This window comes from Ooceraea biroi, chromosome 9 (genome assembly GCF_003672135.1).
Source record: "Ooceraea biroi isolate clonal line C1 chromosome 9, Obir_v5.4, whole genome shotgun sequence".
Taxonomy (NCBI): Eukaryota; Metazoa; Arthropoda; class Insecta; order Hymenoptera; family Formicidae; genus Ooceraea; species Ooceraea biroi.
Window position 1 is genome coordinate 7,755,253 of NC_039514.1, and position 13,710 is coordinate 7,768,962.

General features: G+C 46.4%; 1 protein-coding gene across 4 annotated transcripts in view; it reads left to right on the plus strand.

Annotated features, from left to right (window-relative positions):
• The window catches only part of LOC105279016 (glutamate receptor 1), a 260,017-nt gene that overhangs the window by 195,467 nt on the left and 50,840 nt on the right, over positions 1–13,710 (plus strand). The window lies entirely within an intron of this gene.

Sequence of the window (13,710 nt, forward strand, 5' to 3'; positions counted from 1 at the left end):
TGTAGATCGCGGCAATGAGTTAGCCGTTCCCGTAATTAAATCACTATGCGAAATAATAAAAGCTCTGCGTTTTTGTTTCTGCGAATCTGATGGTTCATACGTTCCGTTGCCGGGTCGCTTGTAATTAAATTATTTTTTCCAGTCTTTGCTGCGAAAAAAAATCCGAAATATGGACAGCGCAATATTTAGCAATCACGAGCATTTCCGACTGACGCGATTATTGTTGCATATTTACAACGTGCTCGAATTTTAATCGAAGCTTCTCTCCTTATCGCCATTCTATATCCCGCAGTCCTTGTTCGTGCATCCTGCATAGTTGTTTTACGAGCGCGTAATATTCTCTTAACATTGGCAGCGAAGTCGCAGCATCGACCGTGGCGTTAAATCGCCATTTCGAGCTGGGGAGAAACGACGCGGCGGCGGCGGGGAACCATCGGACTTGTTTGATCGTAAAGCTCAAACTCGGCAAAGAGAATCGTTTAGTAGCGATATCGCGTACGACGAGATTCGTACGTTCGATCGGACAAGTTAAGTTCTCATTAAAAACACATTTGCAACGTGAATTCGCCAGTCCCCCTCTCCCGTTGATCCTCCCCCGTAATCTAATACTGGTAAACACTGCAATTCCGTGGAGCGTTACCGACTGTTATCTTGACATTTGCGCTAATAAACGCACTCGAATCGGGATATAACGTATAATGTCATTATTCAACGTAACCACGGAATTTCACGTGAAACTCGCAATTTTTTTTAAATGTATTTTTATACGCGCTCGCTTAAATACTGATGCGAGGCAGTCGAGTTCGTGCAATGTACTCGATTAAACGAGCGAGCGGTTGCGCAACTCCGAGCTTTAAAATGCGCTCGTTTTATACAAATATTATGACTGCAGCATCAAAAAATATCATCGCAAATATCGTATAAACTGCGTGTATGTATGCTCCCTTTCTCTCTCTCTCTTTCCCTCTTATTTAAAGATCCTTCATAAGATCCTCGGATAAATGGAGTATTTTTTATTCATGTAGAAGATGAGAGAGATTGCGGGACCGTCCTAACGATGATATGGCTGCTCGCGAATTTCCCGGCCAATTTATTCGCTCGTAGAAAAATCCACTCGTAATCCGCGCCCGATAAAAAACGCAACGTTCTCCAAAACGCCGGGCCATCCCGTCGTCTCGTAAACCCCCCGCAGCGATCCCAACTGATGGCTCGTGATCCTGGCCACACCGATGATGGCTCTGGTCCACCGCGGAACACTGGCAGGACGTGTACGTCAGACGGCATGCCTCGCATACGCCTCCCGTTGACGGCTCTCCCCTCGGAACGGAACGTTTCGTACATGTGTACCGCTCGCAACGCGTGTATTTACGGTTGTGTGGAAATGCATTTGTCTACGCGCGCATATAACCGTTTATCCGTCAATAACCCCTCGCGTGATATATTGGTCTGAGCTCGTGTGTTCTCGGCGCGCGCGTACGCTCGTAAGCGCGCTCCTGCGAGCGTGATGACTGGTCCGATACCTCGGACAAGAATGATTATTCGATCTCTATGCAACGAGCAGTAAAAATACCATCGGTACCATCAATCTTGATTCTGTCTTCGCAACGTCGAGGCGTCGAATCGCTCGACGCTCGAATACGGAAGCGTTACCGCTGACAAGTAGACACGGCAGACAGGGTTGAAGCTGTCCTGTAGCTGTAACTAGTACTGAAATCTTGTGACTAATATAAAACATGTAGCTAATATCCACCTCGCAAATGTATTTGATAAGTCAAAAGATGAAACGAGAGAAAAGGAGTGAGAAAGAGAGAGAGAGAGGGGCGGGAGAAGATGCTAAAATCTGACTTAGCGCTCCTGGCTTCGCGTACGAGCGGGACTGCCAGCACGCGTTAGTGCGCAATTGTAATGAGCACGATAAGACCGAGCGCCACGGGATCGGGGCGAGACTGGTAGGTGCAAGTGTATCCATTGACCCCATACATTCCGAATACCTGGTCTTATGAGCTATCAGTATGACTTGACCCCGTTGCGCCCCACTGTATGTACGTATCCGCTGATATATATGCACACGTACCCGTCGTCCCGGCCGGCTGTGTATGTGCGTGCAATTCAAGCATGTGCATTAGCGGCACACGGATCCCGCGGGTACGGGTGCGCACACCCCGGACACCCAGAGAGAAGGAGAGAGAGAGATAGAGGGATAGACACCCCTATCCCTCGATAGTGTGCATCCCGCGCTCGGGACCCCTCGGTGCAAGCCGAGATCAAGATTGATAGGCCACGAGTCGCAACGCACACAGGCGTACACGCGCGGCACGTACACATTCGCCCGCGCACACGCGCACGTACACGGGGCATCCACTTAGCGGTGCATTATCCGAATGAGAATGTGTACAGGCCCGGGATCTTACCTAATGCGACGCCCCGCAATCCCGGTAATGGCGAGCGCTTTGGCCGTCGCGCGCGGCGATCGCTTCGGCAATCGATAATGCCGCGCGGTTGTCGAAATACCGAGTGCACCGAGTCTAGCAGCCGCGTTATTTCGCTCCGGTCGGTCCTGGCAAGCGGAGGAATCGCTCCTGGGATCCCGCGAGCGACGACGATCCCGCGAACGATGGACCAATTAAACAGAAATGCGCGAACACGTGCACTCGTTTTCCCGTCGCGCTTAAGCGAAATTACTTTCCATCTCGCGCGATCGCAAATGAGATCCACGGGTTTAATACGCGAGACTTTTGTTGCGACCGCGCGAGTATTATCGCTCCGAGCGCACGCCAGAGAAGCTCACGCTTGGAATAAAGCGCGCTGAACATCGAGAAAGGGCATGGCAGGGGACGGAGGGATGTTCTCTAATAGGGTGAACACACACCACGTGCTTCGACATGTGGCAAATGTAAATCTTTCTTTTTTCACCGTTTTATTTCTAATGGTACTTTCGCGCTTCGCGAGGCTGGAACAAATTACATACTTTTTCAGGGGCATATTGTTATTAAATTGCACGCCGCACAGGCGCGCACGACGAGCTTGTGTGCATAAGCGCGTTTATGAAAAGGCTATTCCCGCGTGCGCTGTGTACCGCGTAAAAATATTTTCCAGCGTGACGTTGCACGATATTAATATCTCCCTGTAATATTGCACTGTGTTCAAAGTCGATTTAAAATTCTTGTTTTATTAAAATCCTTCATTATTAATCCCCGCATAAATTACGTATGATTACGCGACGTGACGTTCGATTAATGCATCGCGGTATTCCCGGAAGGATTATAATAATTTCACAATACACGCGACATAAAAAATTAATTAGGCGACGAGGCTGCCTTCGCGTAAAATGCGGAAATCTAGTTGCGACGCCGCGCGCCCGCCCCGCCGCCAGTCTAGCCGCGAGCGATAAAAATGACCGATCGCGACGCATTATTGTAAATTTCCTCGCCGGATCGGTATGTCTTTACGTGCTCCGTTGCATAAAACGACTGTTAAATGAAGCATAACGATCGAGCGCTTTTTGTCTCGCATGCACATTTCACTATTTACGATCGGATATTCTTCGGCGACCCGATGTGCGGATCGTTAATATAACGGATTCTCGCGTAATGCAAAAACGAAGTAACGCATCAATCAATAATTAATAAAAGCATTCCTAGAATGGTACGCAATAATCTTCGGAATGAACATTCTGCGTGAATGGTTTTTGCGGCGCAGCTTAAGGCGATTGATCCGGTTTCTTGACTTGAATAACACCGATATTACATTGCAATTAAATTATAATACATGCAACTGCGCCATTTCTAGAATGCGCAACATTATTCATAAAAACCGCGACGACCGCAATCGATATTGTTTTTAGTAGACGCGTGTTGCAAAAATACTCTTGTGTCACGTTACGTTGACTGCGTTTAAAACTATACTCCGCCTCGGGGAGACCAGAGATTCATTTGTCGTTAAAATCTGTTATTAGAAAAGAGAAAAAACATTTTTGCTAAGCGACGCGCGGTAGCTGCAAAGTTCTTTAAACGAGTAATAATAATTCAAGAGATGTAATTGGACCGAGAGGAATTTGACGTCGAGGGAGAACGTAACGTGCGATTTCACTCACGCTCGCGCCTACTCGCGAGATAAGTGGATCACCTTGTCTCATCTGTTCTCGCGCGGCGGATATAAGACCGTAATCGCGGTTGATATATCGCCGCGATCGCTCTTCATTATCGCCGAATGTGTCCTGCAAGCTTACACGGTACGTAGGTACGGTTTCGCGGGCGGCGAGAACGACGTAACTGCATCGTGCTGGCGAAGTGGCTTAACAAGGCGACCGGATACGCCGGACGAACTTACGTTTCTTGCTGGCCCGGCGGAAGCGCACCGAGTTGCGCTTCACAAACGCGCGTTATCACGGAAGCGTAGCTCCCACGGAACACGATTCCGTAATCCTCGACAATAAAATCCCGCGTTGCTGCAGCGACAGCGAGACCGACTGACGAGCGTGAATCGTGGAAGTCGGTATCAGAATGTCGCTTCCTTCATCCTTTGCTAATGGCACGTAAAATGTTTCACGTTACATTTTGTGCAATTGCGAAAGGCGCGTAATAATAAATTAATGAATTAACGGTCAGTATTTCGTGACATCGTGCTATTTGTTTTATTCCGAATTTTAGTGATTATTAATCTTGCTAGCAATTTAATAGATATAATTAGCAAGGACTAGTGAAGTGGGACCCTTTTTCAACTGAACCTGAAGCGTATTTCGTCGCGCATTGAAAAGTTGAAAACTCGAGCGGGAACGAGTGACGACGTGACTTTGAAAACTGGAAATCCTGACAACGCACCGATTTCGACCGGTTAATTCAACAGAGGCGGCAGCGGGGCACAGGGTCGTTTTAATCCCGCCGCGCCCCGCGCGCACGATAGGGTTAAATTCACCCGTTTTTCGTCGCTGCCTGCCATTCGCGCGCTTTCGAGAATCCCGTCCTTTGTATTCCCGCGTTTTCTCGTCCGTTTTCGCGCCGCGGAACGTTGAATCGGCGTTGACGCCGACGCCCGACACCGACGCCGAGGACGACAGCATAAAAAGGCCGTTCATGCGGCGGCGTCGGCGACGACAAAGCGTCGCGTGAAACGCGTCGGCGAGCGAATTATCCGCCGTGGCAGATCAAACGATCCCCAGGGAAAAGGAGGAGACCGGCCCTTCACGGCCCTTTGGCTCGGCGCCGTGAAACGCGACTAAAAAAGGGTCCCGCTGTCCCTTCGAGCATCGCGGATTTACGTCGGCGCCGGTGTGCGATCGGTGCACCGGCGATCCTCGGCGAAACGACGTTAAAATCGATCGAGCGTGGACACCGTGATCCACCTGACTGCTCAGGGAGATCTGAATCAAAGCGCTCACGTGTTAATAAGAAGAGAAACTGCGGACACGACCCGACACCAAAGAACGACGTGCGCCGCTACGTGGCGGCTTTCACGCGAGTGTTAAATCGGAGAACCCTCCGTTCCGTGTGAAATTTTAATACGTATCACGAATCCGATTGATCCATAATTTGTCGCGTGCATTTTTGCGGTCTTTACACTGAGAAAAAAATGTAATTGATCCAACGAAATGTCTTGTCACGGGGTGCCAACAAAGTATATACTTATTTCGACAAGTTATATATTGAAACAATTATGTAGTTCTTGGATTACACACATGAGAATTATAATCCAACAATTATACAGGGTGACAAGTATTGTTTAGGCAGAGAAAAAGTTGAATTTCGCGAGCAGAAGTTGTGTGGGGGCGCTGCTAGTCTGCCAGTGAGATAGTCATACAAAAGGTAAACAATAGACAGAGTTTGGCTTTATTTACACTATGGCGTGCAAACAGCAATATTCGATTGAAGACCGCATTTTTCTCGTGAAAACTTATTATAAAGTAGGTGAAAACATCACAGAATTGCTCCGCAAGTGGTCCACAGCATTCAAGAACCGGCCAAAACCATCTCGGAGTACAATCATCAATTTAATACACAAATTCGAAGAAACTGGTTCTGTCCTTGATGCCTATAAGGGAAATGTTGGGCCAAAAGTTACTGCAAGGAAGAAGAAACTATCGAGAGAGCCCGAGCCATAATCGACGAGAGTCCATCAACATCCTGCCGTCAATTAGCCAGCCAGCTCGAAGTGAGCAGAGAGACTGCAAGAAAAATCATGAAAAAGGACTTGTCTTTGTTTCCATACAAAATCCAGGCAATGCAGCACCTCAACGAAGCTTCAATAACTCAAAGACTGGACTTCGCCAACACATTCATTGACCAATATGATAATGGCCAGATCGATCCCAACTTTATTTGGTTCAGTGACGAGGCCCATTTCTGGCTGGATGGCTATGTCAATCGCCAGAATTACCGTTTTTGGGGCTCAGAGAAACCACAATTCTCAATAACGAAATCTCTTCACCCTCAAAAAGTCACAGTTTGGGCTGCCTTGTGTGGTCAAATGATTCTCGGTCCATTTTTTATTGAAGGAACTGTGACTACAGCTCGATACAAAGCTCTTCTTCAAGAGGAATGTGTCCCGAAGATTCAAGAATTAGGTATGGTTGGGGATTATTGGTTTCAACAGGATGGAGCACCCCCTCACAGAACGCGGGTTGTTTTTGATACGCTCTTTTCGACATTCAAAACAAATGTTATAGCCTTAGGCTACCCAAATCACTATCACGACAGCATGCACTGGCTTCCATACTCCCCGGACTTGAGTCCGCTTGATTTTTTTCTTTGGGGCTACGTTAAAGATAAGGTCTATTACGAGGCCCCAAAAACAACTGATGACCTCAAAACAGCCATTGTTAACGCTTTTGATAGCCTCCATAGTGATATTTTGCCGAAGGTCATCGATAACTTTATCATGCGTCTTCGTCATGTCATCGCCTCCGAGGGCAGTCACTTCGAAAACCTCATCAATTGATTGCCTTTTATTTCAAGTAGACAATTGAGAAGTTGTATCTTTCTATCTCTTATCGTTCCCTTTAAATAAAACTTTTTGTTTGTCTAAACAATAATTGTCACCCTGTATATTTGATTCAATATATAACTTGTTGAAATAAGTATATATTGGGTCATTAAGTATGAAACTTTACAAATAGAACATAAACTTTTGCATTTTTTGGCACATGGACATGATTTATTTTCAATCGAAGTATGCGCCCATGTTATCTACACACTTTTGCCATTTTAGTGGTAGTTGGTCTATGCCTCTACTATAGAAGCCAGGAGTACGGGAATCGATGAAGTCGCGGAAGGCTGTTTCGACTGCCTGTTGAGAATTGAACAATTTTCCCACCAACAAGTTGTCCAAATTCCGGAAGAAGTGATAGTCGGTAGGTGATAGATCTGGTGAATATGGTGGATGACGGAGAGTTTCCAATTCCAACTCCTGTAGCTTTGCCACGGTCAGTCGTGCAGTGTGCGGTCGAGCATTATCATGCAACAGGATTGGCATTGACCGATTGACCAATTTCGATTGTTTAATAGCAAGTTGTTGCATTATTTCGTCCAGTTGCTTGCAATATACTTCAGCCGTTATCGATGTACCAGGTTTCATAAAGTTGTAGTAGATAACACCTGACCTGGACCACCAAACAGTCACCATAAGCTTCTTCTGTGTAATGTTGGGTTTCGCGTGATGTCTCGGTGGTTCATCAGCGTTCAACCACTGATGTGAGCGTTTACGATTGTCGTAGAGTATCCACTTTTCATCGCAGGTCACAATTCGATTAAAAAAAGATTCATTTTTGTGACGGGAAAGCAAAGAAAATGAAGCCTCTATACGTTGCGCCTGCTGCGCATCGGTCAATTCGTGCGGGACCCATTTGTCCAACTTCTTTATCTTACCGATTGCAGCTAAATGAACAATATGGTGGGTATAGAAACATTGAATATCGATGCCAATTCACGTGTACTTTGAGATGGATCGGACTCTACTACGGCTCTCAAGTGATCATTATCCACCTTCGTCTTTGGTCTTCCACGTGGCTCATTAGCGAGGCTGAAATCTCCATCTCTGAAGTTTTTGAACCAATTGCCCACCGTTGCTTTAGTAGTTGAACCTTTACCAAATACAGCGTTGATATTACGAGCTGTCTCCGACACTGTGGTTCCACGGCGGAACTTATATTCATAAATCACACGAATTTTGGACTTTTCCATAGTTCTATAAAAAAGAATCCACCAATAAAACTAATGAAGATATTTGAACAAACAATTATGACATTTGAAGAGCGAACATACATCTATCGCACTAACCTAACCTGATACTGACGTCTGGCGCCAAATTTGTGATAACAAATGTTAAAGATGACGCTTTTACATTTGTAAAGTTTCATACTTAATGACCCAATATTTTGTTGGCACCCCGTGACAAGACATTTCGTTGGATCAATTACATTTTTTTCTCAGTGTACACCTCGATTGCGTTCACCGTAACGCGAACGACATTTGTTTAATACTGGTACAAGCAATGCCATTTTCTTCGTATTACGAGATTCAGTCTTAATATTTATAATTGTTTTTATTATATTCGTATACACATTATGCATGTTACATGTTTTCCCAAGTGTAACGTTACACGGGCAAATTTAATCCAGCACTGAAAGCGCACATTTAACAACGGGCAGTCATGAAGAATAACAGTAGCATATCGCGATTCAAGTGTACCAGTAATCTTTCTCTCCGACTTCTCGATTGCGGTGCAATCGCGCTGTTTGCGTTATATTACGGAACGCGGGAGTATCAGGGCGCCTCGGAGCCACCATCAATGGCCAAGATAAACGGCGGAGCACCGGCGAACGAACGAGTTCTCGAAAGAGTTCGCATGAAATTGAATTGATACGGTTTACAGCTCGGACGGCTCGGTAAGCGGATTCCGCAGGATCGTATCGTATCGTATCGACGTTAAAACAATGTTAAGTCGCTCGGAGTCTCCGACTTTGTCCGCCCGGCTGCTCATCGCAATCATCCTTGCCGGAGGAAAACCGAGAGGCCGCCAGCGGGGAGGGAAGACTTCCGCTCGCGTTAAGTGCCGGCCGCGGGAGAAAAGGGCGGAAAAATAGAGGTTCTCCGCGGGGGAAAATTATATTTACCTTACGTGGAGCCCCTTTGAGACAATCTTCGCGGCAGAAAGTAAAAGGGGGACGGATGAGCGATCGCGTCGTGCCGACGTTCGCGATCGACGATAATATAATAATACGACGGAGTCATTTACTCGTCGACGACAACTCGATGGGACATTCTCGGCCGGAATCACGACGACTCGCGAAGAACCAATCGGCGCCAAGTGTCATCGAATTGCGGAGCCTTGGATTTCCTTCGTGATCGACTGCTGACGACGCGAAGATCGATTCCGGCTTTAGTTGTCCCGCCGGGCGTAGGTAATGGTCTGTCAGGAGAACGTAAGACCGAAAAGCGCCGGGCTTGTTGAGGCTGAGAGACACAGTATGCAGCGAAAGGAAAAGCGAAAGAAATTCACGAGACACTTAAGACCGCGATCAATGCAGAAATAAACAGTCCAGAAAAGGGAATGGCAATTTCACGAGTGCCCGTTTCGTGTTACAGGCGCGCGCTACGCGAAGTGCAAATTAATTGGCAAATAATAATACGCGATAGGAGAAATCGTACCGTTAATCGCTGGCGTACCTCTCCAGCATCTCAAGTAATATCAAAGTTCCCGGAAAATATTCCGCGCGAGGAAATATTGGGTTGGCCAAAAAGTAATTGCGTTTCTTTCCAATAGATGGACATACATGTCTTGAAATGTAACTAACTTCATTCTAAACCGCAAATTCATTATGTAGGTTAACAACTCACAGTTCAAGCTTGTTTTACAAAAAGAAAGTACACGATTTCGTTAACAATTGTTTGTTTGCCGTCGATTTCAAAATGGAAAATCAAAAAGAACATTTTCCTCATATTTTGTTTTATTACTTCCGAAAAGGGAAAAACGCTGTGCAAGCTCATAAAGTTATCTGATGTATATGGCGAAGATGCTTAAAACTGCGGCAGTGTCAAAATTGGTTTACTAAATTTCGATCTGGAGATTTTAATGTGAAAGATGCACCACGCTCAGGAAGGCCAATCGAAATTGATGATGACAAAATAAAGGCACTGATCGATTCCAATCGGCGTTTAACGACACGAGAGATTGCTGAGAATCTTAACATATCGAAATCGAGTATTGAAAACCATTTAAAACGACTTGGATACATTAGTAAGCTCGATATTTGGGTAGCACATGAGCTCAAAGAAATTCATCTCACTAAGCGTATTGACATCTGCGATTCTCTTTTGAAACGTGAGGAAAATGACCCATTTTTTAAACGTATGATAACAGGCGACGAAAAATCGATCGTCTACAACAACGTCAAACGAAAAAGATGGTGGAGCAAGCGTGATGAACCTGCTGAAAGCACTTGAAAAGCAGATATTCACCAAAGAAAGATTATGCTGTCAGTCTGGTGGGACTTTAAAGGTATTGTGTATTTTGAGCTGCTTGCAAGGAATCAAACCATTAATTCAGACGTATACTGTCGTCAACTGGATAAATTAAATGATGCCATCAAACAGAAACGTCGAGAATTGGTGAATCGCAAAGGTGTTGTGTTTCACCATGACAACGCTAGACCACGTACAAGTTTGGTCACTCGTGAAAAATTGTTGCAGCTTGGATGGGATGTGTTACCATGATGTTACCACATCCACCATATTCGCCAGACCTGGCACCATCAGATTACCATTCGTTTCGTTCTTTGCAAAACGCCTTGAATGGTAAAACCTTTACTGCTGATGAGGATATCAAATCGTTGTTGGAATTGTTTTTTGCTGAAAAAGATAAGAACTTTTTTGAGCGCGGAATCATGAAGTTGCCTGAAAAATGGCAAAAGATAATCAAACAAAATGGACAATATATTGTTTAATAAAGTTTTTGTTTCCCATGAAAAATCCGCCTTTTATTTATATTAAAAAAACGCAATTACTTTTTGGCCAACCCAATAGTTGCAAGGGGGAAAATTAGGAGGGACCGATGGAGGAAGGCAGACGGAGGGAGAGAGCGAGAGGATCGCGGACAGGACGAGGAACGACATTAAGATAATCCTTTGCCGTCGACGTATCTGATCCCGTGTTCGTCGGAGACGACGTATTTCAATGCGCGTCTCATTTCATTACGCGCACGCATGAGGCACCGTAGGACGCGGATTACGGCGGGAACACGCGTGCCGCGTTTTAAAGCGCCATTAAAAAGTTTTGCGAGGCTCGTTCTCGGCGCCGCTGATGAAAGTCATTAACATTCCCGCGTTTTTATTAGTTTACCTGAGTAATATTCTAGCGCCAATGTTAGCGGCAACGCTTTCGCCCCCGTTGGTCGGACCCTGGATTACTTTAATCCCCATGTTACGCATTACGCGTTTGTCTCTATCGTGTATCAAGATTACGGCAGCGTTAAATCAACATCGTAAGGACGACTGTTTGAATGTTTGAAACGCGATACCAGTAGTAATAATACAAGACAGCGACTGCAGCAGCGGCAATATTAATTAACGGCGACGCTGCGCGCGATATTATATGTATTATATAGCGATATTACTATAGCGATGTTAACGCTATAAAAGAAATGCAGATTATTTTGACAAATGTAACGTCGCTCAGGGGTGCTGTCCAACGCCCGTAACAAATGACACTAAGCAATTATACAGATGACGTCGATCGAGCGGTGGTTTTTTCCGCTCGCGCAATCCAAAACGATTACAACACTCGGGTTAATGACCCCCGGGTAATTTAATAACCGTATTACTCGTCGTCCTACGTCCACTCTCTCCGTCTCCGCGAGATACGATCGATCGCCGTCTGGCCGGCAGCAGCACTCCACTCTCTGCCGGCCTCGCCCTCATCCCCTCACGCGCGATACACGATGAAATTTCATCTCAGGCTCTCCTGCCAAATAGCGCGACCCGACAACTTTACGCAGGGTTTTATAGTGCACGCTTGCTTGCCCGCTTCGGAAACACGCTCATTCGTCCGTCAGGCCTGTCATGCGACCTACGAAGCGGCGCGATCGCGATTTTTCAAAGTAATGCCAGGAACGGAGAACTTACGATCGCCGATCCCTTTGGTCGGCCGCGAGGGGACGGGGCGGATTCCGCCGTATTAAAACGGCGTGGCAGCACACTTTTGCGTGGAACCATTAAGCAGATACTGCGAATTCCGCGCGAGTAATTCCGCCCCGTTTTTATCACTCGCGCTCTCTCTCTCTCTCTCGCGGCGAACCCATTCTCGCTCGGGCATACAAATGGGCTACGTTCGATGGATTAATCGCGTGTCAGGGAGCGGCGTGACTTCTCAACGCTGAATTCGGCCTCGCGCCGTCCGACTTTGACTTGGGGACCTGTATAAATTGTACGTCATAGAATTATTCGGGAATTTATGAACTGGCGGACGTTATGCATCACTTGACCGGGCGCCAGAGACATCTGCATTTTTGGGCGCAAAATCGGTAACGGTAATTCAAAATTATTAATGCTCGAGCCAGATAAAGAGACGTTTTCCTAGCAAAATTAATGCTAACGTTAGAACGATGGAACAATCGTTTCACGTTTTTCCACCGAACGCACGGGAATTACGCCGGGGATCGCGGCGTAAATGCGAATTAGAAACTTCGTGTCTGATAAATTTTCTTTCGCAACATCGAAGCACGGGGGAGGAGAACGTTGCTGACACTTGGCGCGAGCGGGATTTGAACGTATTATTTTTCAGAAGCAGAAAATGCAGAAAATGCAGCTCCGTACAGCGCGGTACAGCCGTGAATCGGCTGTCGCGGAGTTTCGACGTATATTTCACGATCGACGTAAACGCAACCTGCACCGCTCATTAGTACCTTTGTGCGCGGTACCGTTGTGAACAATTCGCCGACAGCTCTTTTCGCGAATCACGGTTTTTTTTTTCACGATGCAAGGGAGAATGGCTGAGTGAACAAAGGGGAGAAACATACGGTGCGTTCCGGTGTACATATTATATAAAATATATACATGCAATCTCGGAGGTATTTATTGTGTTACAAATTTCTCGATATGCTATTCGATGAACATCGCTGCCGCAGATACCGGCGAGAGCGATGCCTAGCCAACCCGGCAGGCAGAAAGAGAGGGAAAGCGAAAGAGTGCGCGTGTTATTTCGTCAGCATTTTGTATTTCATATCGACGCGATATTTCGACGCGGAATTCTGCGGCGCCGAGCGGCGCGGCGGTAGCTTTCGCGAAAGCCGGAGATAGCAAAATTCAGAGTGCTATCGCGGTACCTCTAATTTCGCGCCGCTCGTACATACGTACGTCCTAATCGTCCATTTTCCCTCTTCGTTCGTGTTTCTTTTTACGTGCTCCGTGCATTACGCTCGCCGCCGCGCCGCGCCGTACCGTCCAGCACCGCGGACAGCGGCCGCGCCATCACCGTGAATTAAAGTATTTTTTTCGAATCGATACGTAAGGTATGCGAGCTAATATTATGATGTGTAATATCGTGATGTATGGTCCGTACTTGGCGCAGAAATATCTGACATATCACGTTTGCCGCCGGAAGAAACGTAATATAAATGTTTGAGAAGAAGGTACGGTAATCAGGCCGCGATTCGCTTGCCGGGCTCGTATCGTTATCGTACGTAAATAATGCCGCGCGTCGCGTTATAAATTGCGCTGAAAGA